Source organism: Bos javanicus, chromosome 3, assembly GCF_032452875.1.
Source record: "Bos javanicus breed banteng chromosome 3, ARS-OSU_banteng_1.0, whole genome shotgun sequence".
NCBI lineage: Eukaryota > Metazoa > Chordata > Mammalia > Artiodactyla > Bovidae > Bos > Bos javanicus.
In genome coordinates, this window is record NC_083870.1 from 116,513,980 (window position 1) to 116,534,856 (window position 20,877).

The 20,877-nt window shown below is 48.8% G+C and overlaps 1 long non-coding RNA gene across 1 annotated transcript; it reads left to right on the forward strand.

Moving 5' to 3' along the window:
• The first annotated feature begins 1,286 nt into the window (after positions 1-1,286).
• On the forward strand, positions 1,287-14,731 carry LOC133244933 (uncharacterized). Its single transcript, XR_009735558.1, has 3 exons — positions 1,287-1,465; positions 1,948-14,304; positions 14,471-14,731. It is a non-coding gene; the product is annotated as an uncharacterized LOC133244933 (long non-coding RNA).
• Positions 14,732-20,877: the final 6,146 nt, after the last annotated feature.

The following is a 20,877-nucleotide window of genomic DNA, read 5'->3' on the forward strand; positions in this document are numbered from 1 at the left end:
AAGCAAAAATATGTGCTTGAATGCAGGTCCTACCCACCCCTTCACCAGAATCACTCACACACTGACCTTCCCCTCGCCTCTTTGGAGCAGTCTCAGAGCTACCTGAGGTGCTGTCTCCTGCACCGCAGTCCTCGTTTTGCCCCAAATGAAAGGTAAGTTTCAACTCTCATGTCGTGCATTTTAAAAAAAAAAGTCAAAACTAATACAATTATGTAAAGTTTAAAAATAAAATAAAATTTTAAAAAATAAAAAATAAAAAAGTCAGAACAATCTTCAAAATCCTCATACCAGTTTCTCCCCTCACTTGGGAGACCCAGATAACAGCCAGCTGCTCACCCACGATCCCCACCATGCCTGGTTCTTGCCAGGACACTCACTGCTACGCCCACAGGCCAGATGTTTGTATCAGTCAGAAGCAGAAAACTACATTGCAGTAACAAATGAGCCCAAAGTGTCAGTGGATTAAAAAACTTTGCTTTTGTTTGTTTGTCCCCTTCACTCAGGCTACATGTCCATCACTGATTGGTTGGGACATGGGCTTCTCTCTGTCTCACAGACCGAGGATGAACGAGGCTCCATCTTGATGTTTCCATGATTGGCAAGGCAGGAAAAGGGTATGTTGAAATAACATATTTGTTCCTAAAGCTTCTCCCTGGAGGTGAAATGAGCTTCTCTGACCACATTTCATTTGCCAAAGCAAGTCATATGGCCACAGCTAACTTCAAAGGAAGTAGAAAAAAAAAAGAAATGTAACCCTAATAAGTGCCTGGAAAACCAAGAATTGCGGACATTTGATGTATCAGTGGCGTCTGCCACAATGCTTTTGATCCATGGCCCGTCCAACCCCTTTGTAAGCCCTCTGGTTCTGCAAACAATCGGGTAAGATTCTTTTACTTGCAATAGACAGAAATATAGTTCGAGTTGGCCTCAGAAAAAACAAATTCGTTGGCTTAATAGAACTGCAAGTCCCAATGGGAGCTGAATCTAGCTTTAGGGGAAACTAGTTTCAGATATTCAGGCAACGTTGTCAGAAGCTGGTTTCCATCTCTTGGTTCTGCTTTCATCTGTGTTGGTTTCCATCTCAGACAGGGTCTCCCAAGGATGGAAGCTCCAGGTTTACAACAGTTAGAGAGGCTCTTTCTTGGGAAATTCGGCAAGGGCCTCAGGGCTGGCGCTCAAGCTGGCTGGCTGGTTTGGGTCAAGGACCATACATCCCAAATGGCTCACTCTATTTGAACAGCTGTGACCTCTTGTTATCCAGGATGATGTCACAATCTAAATCATGTGACCTCACTTTTCCTACCAGCCCTTCCCACTGTGGCCTCCACTCCACCAGAACCCAGCTCAGCCTTGCTCTGGGTCAGCCGTGGTAGCAGTCAGAGAAGCACAGTGTCTCCAGCTCATCAAGTCCTGGACAACAGGGATGAAGCCAAGAACCTGAGGGTGATCTTTTCCTATTTAGCAGGTACTGCATTTCCTCAGGGTATCAGGAGCAGATAGATTCAAATATAAGCCCCAAGTCTTTTAGAAAACCAAGTCCAAGAAAAATTAAAAAAAAACCATCACTCTGATGAAAATTCATGCCCCTCACTCTTCTAGCATTTTAAGATGGAGACAGAATTCTCCTTGGAAAATAAGCAAATCATTAGGATGGAGAGATAGTGCTGGTCCAGTTTTAGCCACTTATACCCGTGGGGTCATTGCTTCTGTTAAGCCTATGGCCCATGTGAAAGCTCCAGCATAACTAATACTTTCTATAAAAAGAGGAATATGGAACATCTCCTTCAACCTCAGACTTATGAGCTGGACAAAACGGCAAGAATTTAGAAATGACTTTCAAGTGGATGGTTTATTAGCCTCTGGAAAGGGAAGACGGTTGTTTGAAGCCAGTGGGAGTTCAATAAGGGCCAATTGGGGAAGATTACTTTCATTTCCTTGTTTTGACAGGGAACTCGGGCTCACACAGCTGAAGCCATCTGTAGACATAATATATCTGGATCGAAACAACATTTTGGGGAAAGTTTCTCATGATCTCCTCTGGATTTGTAAGCTGGGGCATCACCCTGGATGGGGACGGGATTAATGGGTACTCCAAAAAGGGGCTGATGGCTCTCAAATTAGCGGGTAACCCCAGCTTTCCAAAGAGTTCTATCATTTATACTCCACAGTGAAATACTTCCATCCATCATTTAGATGACGCTGATGGCACTCTGGGCATTATTATTAATAATGTTAATATTTCTTATTAATGAAAACAGTGACAAGGGCAACCACAACTCCCGGTAACTGTCTTGAATGCTCACGGCATCCTGGGCACTGTGCCCAAAGCTCCACGGGGATTAAATCATGCACTATAATCCAGGAAAGCAGGAGCCCTGAGGAAACAAATGCTGGTGCTGGGCGGGGGAAGGGGAGGCATGGGGAGGACAGCTAAGTTTCTTTCATATTCAAGGGGGTCCCATCTAAGGGGGAGGGCCTCAGCAGCTGGAGGCTCACTGCAGATGTCACAGCAGCCTCTCCCTGGGAGCACTCGTCCTGACCCAGGAAAAGTCTGCCTGGTTTTAGGAAGAGCTCCCAGCCCTGAAGCTCTCTTGGGAGTCCCTTGGGCTGCAAGATCAAACCAGTCCATCCTAAAGGAAATAAACCCTGACTATGCACTGGAAGGTCTGACGTTGAAGCTGAAGCTTCAATACTTTGGCCACCTGATGTGAAGAGCCAACTCATTGGAAAAGACCCTGATGCTGGGGAGGACTGAAGGCAGGAGAAGGAGACGACAGAGGATGAGATGGTTGGATGGCATCACCTACTCAATGGACATGAGTTTGAGCAAACTCCAGGAGATGGTGAAGGCTGGATGGTGAAGGCTGAGGCAAAGCCTGTCGTGCTGCAATTCTTGAGATCTCAAAGAGCTGGACATGAGTTAGCGACTGAACAACAACAATGGTTTTTCCAGTAGTCATCCACAGATGTGAGAGCTGGACCAAAAAAAAGGCTGAGCATGGAAGAATTCATGCTTTTGAATTGTAGTGCTGGAGAGGACTCTTGAGAGTCTCTTGGACTGCAAGGAGACCAAACCAGTCAATCCTAAAGGAAATCAACCCTGATTATTCATTGGAAACACTGATGCTGACGCTGAAGCTCCAATCTTTTGACCACCTGGTGCAAAGAGCCAATTGATTGGAAAAGCCCCTGATGCTGGGAAAGACTGAGGGCAAAAGCAGAAGAGGGTGGCAGAGGATGAGATGGTTGGATGGCATCACCAACTCAGTGGACATGAATTTGAGCAAACCCTGGGAGATAGTGGAGGACAGGGAAGCCTGGCATGCTGCAGTCCATGGGACTGCAAAGAGTCGGACACAACTGAGAGGCTGAACAACCCACTCCTGGGGACCGGGACTTGGCAAGTATAGGCTGGTGTCAGAGCCTGCTACAGAAGCTGAGCCTCAGAGCAGCACCTCATCCCAGGGATAGCACGGGCTGCAGGCTGAACAGTCACAGGCACAGGCAGGGGAGCCTGAGCTGAAGGGCGGCAGCTGGACGGCCCCAGCCCCAGGTGGTTCCTCAAGGATGCTGGGCTTGGGCTGTTGGAGTGAGTCCTGACCCCACACCCTGATGTCAGGGGAGGATGTAAGCTTCGTGTCTGTTAAACCCTCATGGTTCTCTGCAAGAAAGAGGAAACATGATTGCAAGTTAGGTAAGTATTCATTTACACTTGAAAAGAAATCATGAGTGAGTGAGTGAAGTCTCTCAGTCATGTCCGACTCTTTGCGACCCCATAGACTATAGCCTACCAGACTCCTCCGTCCATGGAATTTTCCAGGCAAGAGTACTGGAGTGGATTGCCATTTCCTTCTCCAATGGCAAATCACAAATTTTGAAAAGCTGATACATAATACATAAGTTACAAAATCCAAGAAAGCAACTTGCTTTATGACTCTTGGAATTACAGTTAATATATTTTATTAACTGCCTACCCTCACTCTATCATACAATCCCGTTCCATTTGGCTGCATATTCTTTAATCACTTCTGTATTCAATAATAATTCTGAATTATTGCTTTTTACAGAGAGACTAGCAGTCAACTCAGTCCTTCCTTTGGCAGTGTTGGTCAAAATTAGTTTTATATTTGCTCTGGGTACGTGTCTTTCAGCTCTGCAACCTGTTGTTGGTGATGGGACGTTAGGGGACAAATGCTAGAAACCCAGGTAAACTGGAGAATTGTTGAGCTTGGAAAAGTAGTTGTTGAAATTCCTTCCTATTCAATTTCAGGGCATTTCTGCATTTCTAGCCCTCGGGATTCTCTGTGTTGGTGACACTGGTACTCAGTTTGCCGCAACCCAGATGTTAGCATGTTCCATATGCAGCTAGTGGGTGATAGGAGGAGTCACAGAAGCTGTACCTAAACCTGGATGGTGACCAACAGCATAACTGTACATGGAACTGGACCCAACCCACAGGCAGCTACCCCAAGACCTGGAACTAATCAGTTTCCCAGCTCAACTTGCCCTGATATGGATCTTCAAATTCCCCGGGTCCTCTCCTCCACCAGCTGCAGGAGAATGAAGAGGAAGTTGGATGGAAAAGAGATGGTGGGCTTAACCAGTAGTGATCCACATACATCACTCTGCAAAATGCACACAACAGATTCCCACGGGGACACATGGCTAGGCTCGTCTCAGTGCCCTTAAACTGAGGCTGTGTCCTCTTCATAATCAATCCTGCCAACGGGCTTGGGAGCACTCGTGGGTGCAGCCCCGGCCCGGGGAGGGCATGGTGAGGGTGCTCAGCCCAGTGTCTGGGGAGACGGGCAGATGCTGGGACTGGTTGCTTGCAGGTGTGGGGTGGAGGGGAGCCCTGCTGGGCAGGGCTGGTCTTGATCACATCTGAGGTCTCTACCACCCCTAAGACATGAGATGCCCTGTAAAATCCATTCCCTGACCTCTAGAGCCGAGCAGTGCACATAGAATCCAGCCCTCCATTGATTACAGTTCTCCAACGTTTGAAGAGAGAATGGAGCCTTGAGCTCTTGAGGATGCTGTGCATCAAATCACAAATGGCCCTCCATTCACTCTGTGCCAATCTGGGCATCAGCAGACAGGGACCCCCACAGGGTCTCCTGTGGAACCAGGAGGGCTCGGTCCAGCTCTGAGACCCTGACAGTCTTGGATGCCCATCCACGGAACAGCGCCAACCCTCCAAACAGGGGAATAGAGAGGGTGGAAGGACATGGCTCACATTTATTTTTCACTCTGTTGAAAAGTGAGCAAGTTTAGATGCCATGAGTGAAGAGCCCAGAGAGAGGGAGGGTGCAGAGGCAGGAGGGACTGGGATATGAGGGAGCAGGACCTAGAGGAGCAAGGGTTCATATCTAGAGGAGATTGGGCTTCCTTAGCTTTTGAGAATGTGTTAGTTGCTCAGTCGTATCTGACTATTTTGTGATCCCATGAACTGTAGCCCGCCAGGCATGTCAGTCAATGGAACTCTGGCAAGAATACTGGAGTGGGTAGCCATTCCCTTTTCCAGGGGTTCTTCCCGACACAGATTGAACCCACGGTCTCCTCTATTGCAGGCAGATTCTTTACCATCTGAGCCAACAAGGAAGTCCTTATTTTGTTCTAATTTTGGCTTCAGAAGAACGACCACCATTGGAGCCAATGCCCAATTTCCTAAGTTCACACATGGAAACGTATGTTTTGTCAACGGAGCTACAACTTGGGTTAAAGATATACTAACTCTGCAAGCTCATTTGTCACCAATGTATCAACGATAGATTTATTTACTTACCTACCTTTTCCCCCAAATGATTTTAGGTGATGTTCGCAAAATGGATTTGTGAATCAGGGGAAAATGAATACAAAAGTATGCGCTAGGACTGGGGACATCACAGTTGGGGAGAATCAAGGTGGCAGAAAAACAATATAGACCCAAAGGTATTAGCCTGATTGAAGAAGGTACAAATTTGGATCTGATGGTCCTAATAGCCAAAGCAAAAACACAAACATGAATCGGTTATCAGATCTCAGTGTTCTTGAAAAGAAAACAAATGAGTCCCTTACGGAGGCAAAATGTCTCCTGGTGTGTGTGTGTGTGTGTGTGTGCATGTGCGCGCACGCGTGTGTGTGACTGTACATGTGTGTGCCTGTGTGTGCACTGCCATTTCTTACATCAGGCTTCTTAAGTGATTTGAACACTTAAGAATGCACAGCGTCCTCAAGAGCTCAAGGCTCTTTCTTCTGACCTCACTGTGCATATGCAGAGAGTCTGATGGTGCAAATCCACGGCAGCGAAGGGAACGAGACGATAAGACACACCTCACGCAGAAAACTCTGGAACCCATGGAAGCCTAGATGGACTCTGTGCCCTTTCGCAACAGGAATGTGGATAAGAGTTGCGGTGGATGTGGATAATTGTCTTTGAAAGTGCACCAAAACTGGTGTTATGGGTTGAGGGCAGACTCAGGTATCTTGGAGAGTTTATCAGATGGTCATGTGGCATGTCTGTTTTGGGGAACTGAGACTTTCAACCAAAATTTTCCTGTAGAAGGAAACTGAAGGGACGGGAGATTAGGAAAACGTTAAGAATGAGTGGGTTTCCCAAAGTTTTGTTCCATACAGAACACTGGAGTAAGTTCTTAGCTGGGAATTTTTTTGTGGTAGGATTCTCATCATGGCCAAAGGGGGAAAAAACCTAAGTAATATTCCCATAACACCATTTTGATGCTGTATGATTTCTCAGTGAAGCCAGCAAGAGGAAATCATTGCCAAATGTACCCTTCCATTGCCCTCTACCATGACATTTTTTGGAGAAGTTCTGCTGGAATGAAGATTGGAGTTAAGACAAGTTGATATCACACTCTGATCTCTGGCAATAGTTACCCAGCAGGACTGGGTTCCCCACTGACTCCCAACTCATGACGGTACAGCTATGAGGCCCATGTACGAGGAGCCTGTCTGAAGCTTTCCCAGGCAGGAGGGTGGGCAGTCAGCGCTGCCCAAAGCCATTTTAATTATAAGGTCCTATTTTATACCATGTGAAATTAGAGCTTGATTTTCCCAGATTCATGCAACCGTGTTTAATACAGATCAGAAAATCAATCCAGAATATTAATTGGAAGGACTGATGCTGAAGCTGAAGCTCCAATCCTTTGGCCACCTGATGTGAAGAACTGACTCATTGGAAAAGCCCCTGGTGCTGGGAAATATTGAAGACATGAGGAGAAGGGGATGACAGAGGATGAGATGGTTGGATGGCATCACCGACTCATTGGGCATGAGTTTGAGCAAACACCGAGAGATGGTGAAGGACAGGGACGCCTGGCCTGCTGCAGTCCATGAGGTCACAGAGCTGGACATGACTCAGCAACTGAACAGCAACAAAGGCATGAATAAATCTTGGAATCCGCTGAGCGTGCACACTGCTTACCCTGCAGCCTGGCTGGGTCCTCAGTCAAAGCCTGGACACAGGTCCCTGAGGGCTAGAAACGTCGTATTGTTTATTGACAATTCTTTAAAAGCGTCCTGAGTGTAGGCAGGCTGAGACAGAACTGCCAGAACCATGTTGAAACCCTGCGATCTTGACCCTCGGTCCAGATGCTTCACTTGTTTTCTCTGTGACGAAGGTGCTTTGTAGCCAGTCTTTGCTCAAAGCATTCATTACGGGTTTGACATTTATCCCAACAGCATTTTTAACAGTTACGTTTAATTCATTCTTCTTCTCCCTTTCATATTTCCTTGAAAAACAATGAACCATCTCCATCTTTTCAGAGGAAATAGTTGCCCATGATTTTGGAAGATAGCAGGTTTTGCGCCGAGTTTAGAAGCTCACTTGACTCCTATTATGCCTTATTTGGGGCAGCTTCCTGAGCTGCCAGGATTATCTAGAAGCATATCACGGGCAATTTGCAGGACTTGTCCAGGGACCCACTGTAATGCTTGCAGCTCATTTTCATAATGTCCTACTCACTAGAGCTTGCACCCTAAGCAAGTCCCCTCAGTTAACTGAGACGCACTGTATGCTGTGCCCAGCATGCCTGTCCCCGGGGGCTGGGATGAAGAGGTGGGCATGACTGACACTGACTGCCATTAACGTGGGACACATAGAATTGGCTCTGCCTGTGTCTCACTACAGCTTATCAGGTTGTGGGCTGAACTGTGTCCCCTGCAAAGGGCACCTCTGAGACCTAACCCCTGCACCTCCGAAGATGACTTAATTTGGAAATAGGGTCTTCATAGAGGTAGCCAAGTTCAAATGGTGAGCCCTGATCCAGGTGGCTTATATGACTGCAGTCCTTGTGAAAAAGAGATATCTGGACCCAGAGACAGACTGACACAGAGGCAGGACTATGTGGAGAGAGCCACAGGGAGGATGCTATGATGGACTGGAGGACCAGAATGATGCTGCCACAAGCTAAGCAAAGTCTGCAGGCACAAAAAGCTGGAAGAAGCCAGAAAGGATCCTTCCTTTAGATTTCAGAGGGAACCCAGCCCCGCCAGCACCTGGATTTGGGACTTCAGCCTCCAGAGCTGTGGGATGATAACTTTCTGTGGTTCTAAGCTCTCTGATTTGTGGAACTTTGTTACAGTAATCTTAGGAAATGAATACTCTAAGCGATATTGTAGTTTCTATTTTAGAGTTGAGGAAACTGAGTCTCAGGATTTCTCCAAGCTATCTCAACTGGTGTCATGGGATGAACTGAAGTATCTTCATCTTTAGAGTTCTCCAGTGCCTCTCACCCAGGAGGCAAGGATGTTGCCTACTTCTGACAGCCATCATGCACACCAGCAACCTGCTTTTGGAAAATGGTGGTGATAAATATAAGCTTCCACATGCCTGATATCAATGCACACAAAGCGCTTTTCTGTATATTTCACCATTTGTCTGGCTCACTAACTTGGATGCTATGAACAGGTAGAATGGCATGATTATAATGATGAAAGCCCTTCCTAGAGACATTGGTCCCCCATTTTAGCCAAAATATAAGAAATGGACGCACTTAACATCTGGGCTTCCCTGGTGGCTCAGAGGTTAAAGCGTCTGCTCGTGATGTGGGAGACCCAGGTTCAATCCTTGGGTCGGGAAGATCCCCTGGAGAAGGAAATGGCAACCCACTCTAGTACTCTTGCCTGGAGAATCCCATGGACGGAGGAGCCTGGTTGGCTACAGTCCACGGGGTCGCAAAGAGTCGGACACCACTGAGCGACTTCACTTTCACTTTAACATCTACCTGGGAGGATGTGGCAAAAACAGGCAGATGTGTCATTTACAGACGAGAGGAAGAGTCCTTGAGCAGAGTGGGGTGGCCGGGGGTGGGGGGATGAGTCTGCCTGATGGGCTACAGGTGTCAGAAGGTGGCATCTCAGTGATTGGCTCTGAGTGCAAGATTGTGCGAGCAGGGCAACTTGTCAGCATCACTTCTGATTAAAGCCCAGAAAAGTCTGGGTTCAGGTACTCCTGTGATCTCTGGCTCCAGGCAGCAGGCAGGGCTCTGAGGAAGAGATCAGCGTTGTAGAAACAGCAGAGCACGTTCCCTCACTGTGTTATATTTCCTGCAGCTTCTTGATCACGGCCACCATCTGCATAATGTAGGCACTCTTAATCCATATTCTGGTAATTGTGACCATAGATCACAGAAATTCATTCACATGGCACATAAGATAAGAGATGAAGAAACTGCTTCATGCATGCAAATCGAAACTGCTTGTATTCCTGAATATAATGATGGGGAAAAAAACCCGTGAGTTTCCAGATGTGCTCACGAGCGATTTTCAAGACATACAGTTACTCGGTAATGCATTCTGATGAATTTTTCAGAGATGAAATATGCCTTTGATTAAGGAAGGTTTTCCCCCCCTTTATGATAAGTCCTGTGTGCATGGGGGTACTCATTTAGTCAGGATGTCGTATGCAAAATGAAAGGATAAAACCTTCACTTTGATTTATGATCATGGTTATTAATTTCTGATGCAGCTTTTGGGTTTGGATTATTTGGGGGTGGAGAGATTTGGCAACGTCTGTGAGGAGCCAGAGAGATTTACTGGTATAAACATCACAGCAGAGGTCTAGCTGTAAATAACACAACTTCTAAAAGAAGTATTAAATCCCATCTTATTAGTAGGAAGAAACTTTAAAAAATAAGCTGATGCAGACTGTGATGTCTGCACAGGTAACTTCTGAGAGGAACCCCACGTGCAGGACACTTTCCTTATTTCCCATGAGAGCCGTGATTCCAAACCCTTTTGTCTGGGCTCGGGTGTTTCCTGGATCCTGGTGCAGTCAGCTAGTTAAGACTGGTTAATTTTCCTAATGATCATGAATCATAGGTTATAACTTCCATAGGCTATTTTTAATTCCCTTTTGTGCAAATGCACAGTATGGGCTAGCTGTACCAAAGTGCCAACTTTGGGTGCAGGGGGAATTCATACCCTTTTTAGCCTGGGCATTTCAAGTGGCACCTTGTTGGTGGCTTGAGCAAACAGCTTCAAGGTAGGGTGGGCATGTCAAGCTGGCCTGGCAGGAGGGAGTTTGCAGCTGGAGCATGGAGGCGAGGGGTCACTTGGTACCCAGTGTCCACTCACAAGGTCTGTGCTTCTCGAGACGGTTCTGACTGATAGCCGTGACCAAGGGAAGGACCTGGCCTGGGGTTCTCTGGGCAGAACTTGGGATGGGGTCATGATTCCAAAGAAGTCCAAAGAAGGCTCAGAGGCCAGGTCTGGTTCCTAGCAGTGGGTTTGGCTGCTTGTTTGGGATTGAGCTTAGTAGACGGAATCCAGAACCATGGGGGAGACCCTGGGATGGGGCAGGGGGCTCGAGGTGGAAGCCAAGATGTAAGACATCTTACAGGTGCAGAAAAGCCTAGTTGGATGGTGGTGCATAGGGGTGGGGGTGGGGAGGGGAGGGAAAGGAGCCCACAGTTTGGCAGTGGGGGATGCTCTTCCCTCCTTGTTCAGGATGTGAGATTCTCCCTACCCCACGTAGACTCCAATGCACCAGCAGAGTGCCAGGAGAGACCTGTGCATAGGTGGGTAAGAGTCCATGTCCTCCTGCTCATGGGGATTTATGGAGAAGCCAGGAGCGCTGTTCCCAGAGAAATGACAAGAGCTGGGGTGAGTGAAGCGCCAGCAGCCGCCTTCAGCCATTCTCTCCACACCCCACGCCCCGAGGCGCCCCCGCTAACATCTGCTCCCACTCCTCTGTGCCCTGCCCTCCCCTGACACGTCACCCTGATGGGGATGGAGAATGTTCACCCCTTCTCCTTAGCCAGATAGTGTCCTTAGCGTCCCTGCCTGGGCTTGTTTATCTGATATTTCCCAGGAAATCATCACGTGGGATTGTCTTTGATCAGATGTGAACCAGGGCTGGGCTGGGAGAAGGGACACAAGACTGTAGAAGCTGGTGCATCTGAGAAGAGAGGACAGAGGACCAAGCTGAACCTCTTGGAATTAGCTGAGAGCATCTGCCAGAGAAACAGCAGGAGCAAGCAGAGACAGGCGGCTTTCAGGCTGCCCGGCTCCCTGTTTCCACCCACCGATCCTCTTCTGAGGTCCTGGCAGGGAGAACAGAGCTTCCTCTCTGCCCTCCTCTGAGCTGTTTGTCCGGAGGAATGATTGCCCCCCACCCCCCCACCTAAGAGGTGAAGCAGTGTGGTTCTTGCTGTGGACCCAGCCTGTCAGGCCCATGGGAGCATCTCTGTACACACAGGCACAGACCCGCCTCCTGGGAAATGCTCGTGTGGATCCGATCCTCAAATGAGAAAGAAAGACTGAGGAGCAAGGAGAGAAACTTTTCAACCATTTCATGCGATCAATCATCAAATGACTGTGTGCCCCCACTCCCCACCTAGAGAAATTAAATTTAATGAAACAACTGGTTCAAGTTACAGCATTTAGGCAAAGCAGATTTTTGATGAATTTTTCGAAGGAGCCAATGAGTCATAGCAATCATACTTCAGTCAAAATTCTTAAACCAGTGCACAATCACAAAAGAAGCTTAAGCAACTGACTTTTAATGGTTTAAGCTGAGACACGAGAAGACAAATATATTTAGCGGATTCTTTTGCCTTTTTTTTTTCTTCCCCAAGTCTGAGCAGCATAATCAGTTTGGAATGCTTGGTGGTAATTAAGATTTGTGGAAGGCTGAATTTTAGAAATATGGATGTTCTGTGAGAAATTCGGGGCCAGAGAACATTGGTGGGGATGAAGGAATCCTCAGGCCCTAGGGGCCAGCCTGTTGTTTTCTGAAGCTCCCTGATGCCCTTGTGAAGGCTTGGGGAATGTCTTCTGGATGATTCCTTCACTGCAACCACACTGGCAAAGGCCAGACAGGCCACAGGAGCTGCGGGAGGTGTCAGAAGGGTTCACAGTGCCAGTAAATGGGCTCCAGATGGGCAGGTTGACCCACTCAGACCTCACGTCCTCCTTGGAACGGTGTCTCCATCACTCCTTTCAAACCACACATGGGCAGGATGCACCTAGGCTCTAGGAAGACTTCCAGGAGCTTAATTCTGACCCCTCCACCAGATAACTCCCTTCTCGTCTCCTTGTTTGTGGATAACTGAGCAGACAAGGGGCCTTTCCAGGTAGGAAAAAGTGGTAAAGCACCTTCCAATGCAGGAGATGCAAGAGACATGGGTTGAATTCCTGAATCAAGAAGATCCCCTGGAGAAGGAAATAGCAACTCACTCCAGTATTCTTGCCTGGAGAATTCCATGGACAGAGGAGCCTGGTGGGCTATACTCCATGGGGTCACAAAAAGTCAGACACAGCTGAGCACATGTAGGAGCAGACAAGGAAGACAGGAGCAGCTCTCAGCTTCCCCACCTCTCCTTTTGTCCTTGGATTCCATCCTGCCAGCGTTGTGAAGCTCCTCTGAAACCCTGTCTCCCATCCAACCATCCACCCTGTTTGCTTGGACAAGCTCCCTCCATCTCTCTGGGGCCAGAGGAGGCTTCACCCTCCCTGCTTTGCCTCTATCACCCAGAGTCCTCCTGGTTCTCCCCCTCCCAGATCCCCATGGCTGGCATCTCCAGGAAGCCTGCTTTGATGGGGGAGATGCTCGCCTCACCACAACATCCCCCCATCCCACGAGGTGAGGCTGTGTTGCAGATCATAGGCTGGTCCTGTTGGCGCCTGTCAGAGACACGTGCTCTGGGCATCCTGGACCACATGCAACCTGGCCGAAGGTTCTTCACTCCTCGGGACACAGAAGTACCCCGAGTCTGGGAACTGTGCCAAAACCACAGGAGGAGTCAGCTCCTTCTGATGAAGTTATCTGCTTTCTCAGGAACATCAAAGAAGTGCCAGAAACTTAGAGTGAGATCAGTGGCTTTGGAGATGTCTAATTTGGCCACGGGACAGAGTCACCCAGCTTGTCAAGGACAAACAATTTTGAGGTATCTCCTCTGAGAACAGCTCTTTACTTCTTTTTTCTCCTCTAATATAATAAAGCAGCCTTCAGGTCACAGAAGACCCTGCTACATCTCAAGAACAGAATGGAATAGAATCAGAATTAGGTGTCTGTGCAGAGATGGACACAGAGGTCAACCCAGCGTGGGAGTCTTGGGAGGTACCTGGAAATAGACCAGGCACAGGTGGGAACCTGAGTCAGGCAGCGTGGTGTAACTCAGGTGTTTCAAATTGCCCACACCTGTCTTGTGGGCTGGGCCAGGTGCTGGGGCCAGCAGTGGACACAGCCCAGCTGCAGGTAGGAAGCTAGGCCAGCATTCCCTGACCCAGAACCATGGCTGGTCTCCAGATCCAAACCCAGCCTTCATTTCTATGGTTCTGTAGAAAAGGACACACTGAGAGACTGTCAAGTACTTTGCTACAAAATATAACTTTTTCTCATTCCTTTTTCCTAGTCTAGCAAATCTTTTATCATTTTCTTAAGGCAGTGACCACAGTCCCGTTCCGTCTTGGCAGCCCGTCCCTGGCATTGAGTGGCACCATGTTCATGGGCACAGACATCTGCTCCATCATCTGCCCTAAATGCCTGTGTTCTAATGTGATGGGACACAACCGGAAACTGTAGACACAGTGGAACGGCATACACAGTGTGATCACTACTGAACTTAACACTTTTTCATGTGGTTCAGACTGGTGGGAAACACACAAGGATGCCAAGAATAGGCTCTGGGTGCTGCGTGTTTTATATAATTTCCTTTCTTTTTCTTTCTTCCCTTTTGTGTATATTGAAAATTTCCACAAATGATTTTGTTCTACTTTTATGATGAGAAATAGGCTCAAAAGAAAATAACGGATCATGACTGAGGCTGGGAGGCCAGGCCCCGGACCTCACTGGGCAGCTGGGTAAGTTTAAAGGAGTTTGAGCGTCCCCTGGATGCTGGTGGACAAACTGGTGTTGCTGACGGGTCTCCTGGGAATAACCCAGACTCTGGCCCCAGGAGGGAGCACCCATGTGTCCAAGTGTCCACCTTCTGAGGCCTGTGACATGTTTCCTTTCATGCACATGCAGGGATTAGTCGTCAAACATGAAGAACCCTCCTCCGGGCAGGAGCTGTCTCATCCCGTTCTCACCTTACAAAATCAGAAGACCTCAGCAAGTCAGGGAGGGCGAGACCATCTATTTGAACTACTTCATGCTGTAAATGAGACGGTGCAGAAATATCTATCAGAGTGCTTCCAATTAAAAGCGGGTTTGGACCAGGCAGAAAGCACTTACCTAGTTTACATCTCTGCATCCATCAGTCTCACACTCATTCATTTTGCCACTTTTATACAAGAGACAAATATTTCTCATAGACAAATATTCTACGAGAGTAGACTATTTCATCAGAAAGTGGGACAAAATCCATTCGTGTACAGTCATTAGGAGTTAGACTGCAAATACCATTCTCCAAATTAATTTGGTTTAAGCTTAAGTAGAGAAAGATGCCGTCTGGTGCTTCATTTTTCACTGGGAAGAGATCCAGCTCCTTCTCGCTGTGACCTGGGAGCCTGGAGCAGGGCGTCAAGGGGGTTGGGAGGTGCTGGGGGGACTGGGGTCAGGGTGCGGGCAGAGGTCTGGGGTCAAAAGCGGGACGAAAGTCACTTTCTGGAAGGAAGATGCTATGTGAGGTCACCAAATGAGGGAGCTGAGGACAAAGACGGGAAGCAGAGCCTCTGGCAGGGGTGCCTGGGGTCAAGGTTGAAGAGTCAGAGGAGCATGGATGCTGGAGTCTTTGCTCAGCCCCCTTCTAAATGGGTGGGTGTCTTTTCAGCCTGCTGAGAACTGACTTCCAACAACTCGACACCTTGAGATTTAGAGGCTTTACCATTGTTCTATCTTTCATTCACACTCCCGAGTGCATTTCTGTCTTGCTGTAATCCCCTCATCCCTCTCTCAACCTCGGGCATTTTCTCTTGACACTCAGTCCCTCTGGGGTCTCTCTCCTCCACAGGCTCAAGCCTGTCCCCTGGGCACCCCGGGTCTGAGGCTTCCTTTCTTTCTGGGCTTGTCAGATCCCAACCCTCCTCTGTCACCTCAGGTTGGCGTGTCCCCAGTGGTATGAAGTAATTGAACGAATCACAAGCCACGATGGGAACCTGGTTAGTTAGAAAGCGGGTGGAGACAGAGATGGAGGTGGGGGAGATGAGAATACCCACAGACTCTCAATGGGGTAAATCGAGGAAGGCTTAGTGGCAGATGGTCTGTCTACAGAAGTGTGGCTGAGGGGGGCTGAGAGGAAGCAGAGCAGAAGGCAGCTGGGCTGGGGGCCTGTTGAGATGCCTGTTCCAGTCAGTGGGGACTGTGGGTGCCCCTCTTCCACATGTCACTGGGACCCCCCAGAGTGGACATGCTTTGAACAGCCGGGGTGAAGACTCAGCTGCCTTGAGAGGGCAGGGACCTTTGACTGACGGACAGAGACAGCTGTCCTGGGGTGTGTGGTGACCTCTCTGGGGAAGGGGAGAGGTCAAGAGGACGATGTCTGACCTCCCCACCCCCGGCCTCCCCCACCAGGCTCTTTATTGACCAAACCCAACCAGAGCTCGCAGGAGGGGAACCCAGCTGGTGCTGCACCCCCGGGTAGAGAGGGGATGGGGAAGCATAAAGGTGCGACACCACACAGGAAGCTGGAAACGGGCAGCCCCAGTGGAGCTGGTGTCCCTCCTATGAAAACCCAGCACTGAACAACAAGGTCCTGCTCAAGGACGCAGGGAACTATGTTCCATATCCTGTGATGAACCACAGTGGAAAAAATGTGAAAAAGAATGCATTATATGTATGTGTGTGTGTGTGTGTGTGTGCACTAAGTCGCTTCAGTCGTGTCCAGCTCTGTGCGACCTTATGAACTGTAGCCCGCCAGGCTCCTCTGCCCATGGGATTCTCCAAGCAAGGATACTGGAGGGGGTTGCTGTGCCCTCCTCCAGGGGATCTTCCCGACCCAGGGATTGAACCTGGGTCTCTTATGTCTCCTGCATTAGCAGGCAGGTTCTTTACCATTAGCGCCACCTGGGAAGCCCATATATGTGTGTATATAAACGTATAACTGAGCCACTGTGCTGTGTGGCAGAAAGTAGCACAGCATTGTAAATCAACTACACTTCAGTAAAATACATTTTAAAAAGTGTTCAAAAATATTTTTTAAAAAAGACAAAAGAACAGCCCATGCTCTGCCCTGGCCCGCCTGGCTCTCTCTTGCTGCAGGGGCCAGGCTTGTTTGTCCTGCCTTCAACTTCTTGTCACGTCCCTCAGAGGCCTCTACTTCCAACTCCTCCAGGGTAAGTGCAGACTGTTCCCAGGGACCCACCCAGCTATGAGGTCAGATCAGGGACCTGGAAGTTCTGACTCAGAAGAGTCCATGCCAGCAGAATCCCCCCTGCAGCCTTGCTGAAGTACCAAGAATGCGAAGCTCACAGGAGAAAGTTTCTGGCCTTCGGTCCACAGGAGCTGCCTGAGGCCTTGTTGTGTGTGGGCAGCCCCTCCACAGTCACTCACAGAAATGCGACCTTTAGAAGGAGCCAGAGAAACCCCTGCCAGACTCACGAAGGGGCCACTGTGTGCTGTGGGGGAAATACCAACGGCTCCCCGTTTTCTAAGCAGCCCCTTACTACACTGCCATATAAAATCATTACAGCCTGGATAAAAGAGATATGGGCTCTGAGACATAAAAGGAAAACTGTAACATCATAACTCATAAATGATCACAAGTCCACCACAAGCACCCCACTCCAGCACTCTTGCCTGGAAAGTCCCATGGACAAAGGAGCCTGGAGGGCTGCAGTCCATGGAGTTTCGAGGAGTCAGACACGACTGAGAGACTTCACTTTCACTTTTCACTTTCATGCATTGGAGAAGGAAATGGCAACCCACTCCAGTGTTCTTGCCTGGAGAATCCCAGGGACGGGGGAGCCTGGTGGGCTGCCGTCTATGGGGTCGCACAGAGTCGGACACGACTGAAGCGACTTAGCAGCAGCAATGCCCAATCAACGCAACTCATAAGAGATCTGGCAATTGTATTTCGTTTCTCTGGTGATGCTTTGCTGATGGGGTCCCCCCCAAAGCAAGTGTCCTGATCTCTCAGAGGTCTTACAAGGGCCCAGGAGAGGCACGCAGCACCACAGAGCTTGAGCTGTGGATGACATACACTTTATCATTGAGACCTTAGAAACACAAGCTAGGGCATAGCACACAGCATCTGTAAAAGGGAAACCACTGCTGATTAAATTATCAGGAAGCTCAGAGGAGGGTTTACAGCGTCTGTGAATGCTCCTGCAATATTCACAGCCTTTCCATTTTATGATCTCCTAATTTCTGCCTTCTAAACATGTGCCAATTCACAGTCCCAATTCCCATTTTCCCTCCTGCAATTCCCTTCACTTAGAGGGTCCACCAAATGTAACTCCGCTTGTTCTCTTTAGCCCAAGATTCTTTAGGATCCAGTCAGTCTGCACGTGGGATTGATAACAGCCCCTGAGCTGGCTGGGTTGTCCGGGAGCTGGTGCTGAGAAGGAGGAAGACGGGGGTGGGAATGAAGAGGTGCACTGGGGGTAACTGCTGCAAACTCAAGGGGAAGGAGCAGGATGGGCAGGGGCATCACTGGGCATTGGCGCAGACCCAGCAGAGTGCCCTGAAGAGCCCTGGGATGGCTGGGGATGGCAGGCCCTTGGAGGCCTTGCTAGGTCTTTGATTGGAAGCCACGAGAAGAGGAGCGTGACTACGGCTCCAAGCTGAGGCGGACCCTGAAGGAGCCTGCAGCTGCCAGTATCAGATGCACACAGTCCTCCAACTGGGCAGGGAGTCCTTTCCAGAAGGTTCGTGTGGGTGGTGTAGCGCCCGGGCAGCAACCACGTCCTTTGAGCTTGGACGAAAGCCGCCTGCCTTGCTGGCTGCCATTTTGGTGGATGAAATGCAGAAGTGTGCAGACAGAGGTCAGCCTTCTAGGAAGTAAGATGCCCACGTCTGGAAGCAGACCCTGAGTGGGGAATCTCATGACCCCGCCTGCCACCTCTATTCTTGCTTAAGTTTCCTTGAGATGGACTTTTCCAGGCAAGTTTCGACAGAGCGCTGTAGACCTTTTATACCCAAGAACGTAGAGTTCTGGGGAGCTGAGGAGCCCCAAGTGTTCCCCAACATCGAGTCTCATTTCCTTAGAGCAGTGACCTTGCAGCTGGGAGGTAACAGGCACATCTCAGGGTCCAGGCGGGTGCCTGGGAGCTTCACAGCTGTGAAGCTTCACTGAGAGCTTCACAACTGGGAGAAGCCAGGCCTGCTGGGAACACGTGTGCGGTTTTGAGGGGTCCAGACCAGGCTGCCCATCACAGAGAGATTAGTTTCTGGAACCGTGGTCCCTAGAATCTGTGTTTATTCCGTAATTTCCAACTCACAGGACGATGTTTAGTTTGCATAGTTGTGGAGAGCTTTTTGGATTATGAATGATTATGGAGTGGTATTTTCAATTCACTCTATAAATAATGGATTTAGAATGACTCAGAGCAACCTTCTAAATATTTCAACACGGCCCCACATCCCTGTTTCAACTTTTGCCTACTCAGGCTGAAATTGCTTAAGATTTATGAATCTGCTTAAAGAATGCTCTGGTGTTAAAATCTCTGTAGAAGAAACTAATTAGAAATAGCATTAATTTGCACGATTTAATTATTATAGCGTGAAGCACGGCAGATTAAAATGGTCTCAGCAAGGCCGTCAAAGGGTTCTAAGATTAGAAGGATGTGGTTTTCCACAGCGCTTTTCTGAAACATGCATCCTGCTGTGTTGAGTTGCCTCTCCTCCCACAGCTGCTTCAGTCACTGACTCAAGGCCCATGATGAAACTCACAACGGATCAAACATCGAAAGCTTAGAAGGTCGGAAGGAAAACAGAAATATCTGCTTGTCCTAGTTCCTAAACTGCCACAAGTGAAGAAAAAACCCAGTTCTGTTTTGCTTTCTGACAAATGATCACATTTTATCTCCTTTTGGGGCCTGGGTACTAGGACTTTTCCCACAAATCTTGTCTTTGAATCTCCTTCCCGCTCAGAGACATAGAGACTGAATGCAAGGAAACCACTAGCCACTTCAGCTTATTGTTCTATTGTTGTGTGACTTTAACAAACACTACAGTATCTGTGAGGCTTCATGCGGGATTTATTTCTGGAAGCTCTGTTTAAACATTGCCACAGGTTTTAGAGGGCTTAGAGAAAAAGCAGCTAGAATAACTGAACTTTCACGGTCGACTGTGGCCACAGACAAACAAAATACAATTCTTTTCTTAACACATACCACAGTGTATCACACAATAGCTGTGTGTGTCAGAGCACTTTCTTTGGGGGTTGACCGTCGAGGGTTACGCCCCTTTGGTCAGGAAAAAAGTATTTATAGCACATTGTATTATGGAACTCTGCACTCATGGTCTTCATTTAGTATTGAATATGTTTGTGGTGTGCATATGTATGTGTGATATGTGTGATGTGTGTAGTGTATGTGTGGTGTGTAGTGTATGTGGTGTGTGTGTGTGTGTGTGTGGCGTGTGTGTGTGTGTGTGTGTGGTAGATATGTGCATGTGGTGTCTGTATGTTTGTGACATGTGGAGTGTGTATGTGGGGTGTGTGTGTGTGTGTGGCATGTGGTGTGGTGTGTATGGTGTGTGTGTGTGTGTGTGTGTGTGTGTGTGTGGTGTGTGTGTGTGTGTGTGTGTGTGTGTGTGTGTGTGTGTGCGTGGTATATATGTGTATGTGATGTGTGTGTGTGTGTGTGTGTGGTGTGTGTGTGTGTGTGTGTGTGGTGTGTGTGTGTGTGCCTGGTGGTATGTGGTGTGTGTGTGTGTGTGCGTGGTATATATGTGTATGTGCTTTGTGTGTGCGTGTGTGGTACGTGGTGTGGTGTGTGGTGTGTCTTTTTCACCCGGACCCATCACCACACTGACCCTAAGTCCTTCCACTCTGCGGGAAGGAAAGGGCAGAAAGCAAGCCTGTCCGTCTCCGGTGACAACCGACCACAAAGCGCAGGGCATAAATAAACCCGCCCTGTCCAGTCTGGAGCCTGGGAGTCGGGGACCCGGTGCCGCGAGCCCGCGCCCCTCCGAGGGCTCCGGGAAGCTGCGGGTGCCGCCGTCCGGGCGGGCCTTGGCACGGGGGGCGTCCGTCCAGCCACGCCTCCATCCTCCCACAGCCTTGCTCCCTGCGGGCGTGGCTCCTCCGCATCTCTCTTTCCAGCCAGCTCTCTGTAAGGACATCGGCCCCTGCATCGGGGCCCATCCTACCTCAGCGTGACCGCATCTTAACTTGATTATATCTTCAAAGACTGTTTCCAAAGAAGGTCATGTTCAGAGATACAGGGTGTTAGGACCCAAGCATACCTTTTGAGGGACACAATTCCACCCACAATAAAAAGGCATAGAACTAGAAGATGGTTATATGGGGCTTGAGAAACCAAAGAACAAGC